The following is a 2,193-nucleotide window of genomic DNA, read 5'->3' as shown; positions in this document are numbered from 1 at the left end:
ACCGTAGCCCGAGACTCAGGGGGGTTAAGGTCCACAGTACCACCATAGCCCGAGACTCAGGGGGGTTAAGGTCCACAGAACTCACGGTTCAGTGGGAGTTTGGATCAGCAGCAAAATTAAACCCCAATGCATAAGGATGCATTTATTTTCATTTAATTTGAACTGACAAGTGGCAAAGACAGACAGAATCATCTTGCCTGGGACTGAGGTTTCATTTCGGCCACTTTGCAACTTTGGTAAACTATTTTCATTATAAAAAAAGGAATGTTTTATTAACTCTGTATCACACTGTTTGAACGCTAAACAACCGCTTTTCCAAAAGGCAACAGGTCACAATGGGCTGTGAAACTGAAAATATAAAACATCCCCAGTGTAATATGTCAGATGTGTTTCCATTCACGTCTCCTCCAACCGTGGAGCAACGCTGACACGCTGTTGTTTCGGGGTACGCAACATCGTTGCCTTTGCAAACATCTTAAACTCTTAACATCTTAAAGGAAGTTTTTATTTGTATAGCACATTTTAGCAACGAGGGAATTCAAAGTATTTTACATAAAACATCAAAGAGTGCTTAAAAACTGTTGAGAATAAAAACAGCTAAGATAGAATAAGGGTTGGGGTTAGAAAAATAAATATCACAGTGCAGTGTAAGAAATGAACAATCACATGAGATTGTTTTGGGCTTTAATGGACCAAATGAGTGATAGATACACACAATACTGCACTAAGTGCAACCTGCACAATTGGTTTATTTACATATTTATCATATAAACAGTTGCACATTTTGGTATTCCCAACTTGTATATATTCAAATGTTTGTTTACATATTTTATTCCTATTATCATTTCATGTATGTGTGTATATTGTGTCCCAGTATTTCATTTATATTTATATTCTGTGCTGTGTTACTGATTTTGCTGCTGTAACACTGTAATTTCCCATTTTATTGGTATCAATATCTATCTATCTATCTATCTATCTATCTATCTATCTATCTATCTATCTATCTATCTATCTATCTATCTATCTATCTATCTATCCATTTTAGATATCACACATTTAAAATGTGTTTTTAGCAAAAGAACGTGAAAATCAGAGAAGTGTACATTTATGTAGTTGGAAATAGACGTGTGGATGTTTCTGGACAAAGCTTGGAGAGGCGTTATCAAAGTGACCCAGTGACTTCTCTCTCTCTGGTTTCACACAGCGTGCACCCTCTTCCCCTCTTCCCCTCTTCCCCTCTTCCCCTCTTCCCCTCTTCCCCTCTCTCTTTCTCCCAGTGAGCGGCCCATTGACTCACCAAGGGCGTCTTTCAGCATGTCTTCAGGTCTGTGGATCTTTCTAAGAAGCCAGAGTGTGGCCCGACAGAGGACGTTTTCACTGATGAAACGCCTCAGATTGAGTCCAGGAGCTGCAGTTAAAACACAGTGGTGAGGGTGTTGACTGAGTGTGTGTGTGTGTGTGTGTGTGTGTGTGTGTGTGTCTAGTTTTCTTAAAGCCAAACAACGAACAGAGACCTATTTGATGTCTGACATCTCCACAAATGTTTGGACAGCACTTGTGTCCCCCTGGCTGCGTATGACAGTCTGATACTCTTTACGTAGTATGCACCCCCGTTCAAGAGTTATAAATCTCCTTCCACAAAGATCGACTCTGTCTGAAGGGTCTTTGGTGCTTTCCAGGTTGTATAAAGTCCTCTTTACAAATAGATGTAATTTAGTTGTGTGCATGGAGAACTAAACGCTGTGCGATGGTTCAACCAGAATGACAACTGAAAGGACAGAAAGAGACAAAGATCCCTCTGAGCAACAGTTCAATAAGAAGAGAAGAATTGAACAAATCATCAAGAAGCGTCATGTCACATCTCCGACGCCATCTTTTTCCCCCCGGCCCCCGGACCTGAAGGAGGGTTTCTGTTTTTCCCGACGTGTCGGGGGTCGTCGAGGACGGCTGCAGCACAGTTGAACGTCTGTGGCGCTGACACATCCACAAACACCAGAGGAAGATTAGTGGGTCTGACCTGAGAGCCTGCTCTCTGTGTGGCTGCAGAGGCTCACAGTTAGTTACAGTTAGTTATCAATCTATCGCTCTATCTATGCTTCTTTTTCTCTACATATCCTTTTATCTATTTATCTATCCATCTATCCATCTATCTATCTATCTATCTATCTATCTATCTATCTATCTATCTAT

Source organism: Etheostoma cragini, chromosome 13 (assembly GCF_013103735.1).
Source record: "Etheostoma cragini isolate CJK2018 chromosome 13, CSU_Ecrag_1.0, whole genome shotgun sequence".
NCBI lineage: Eukaryota > Metazoa > Chordata > Actinopteri > Perciformes > Percidae > Etheostoma > Etheostoma cragini.
This window is presented reverse-complemented; position numbering follows the sequence as displayed.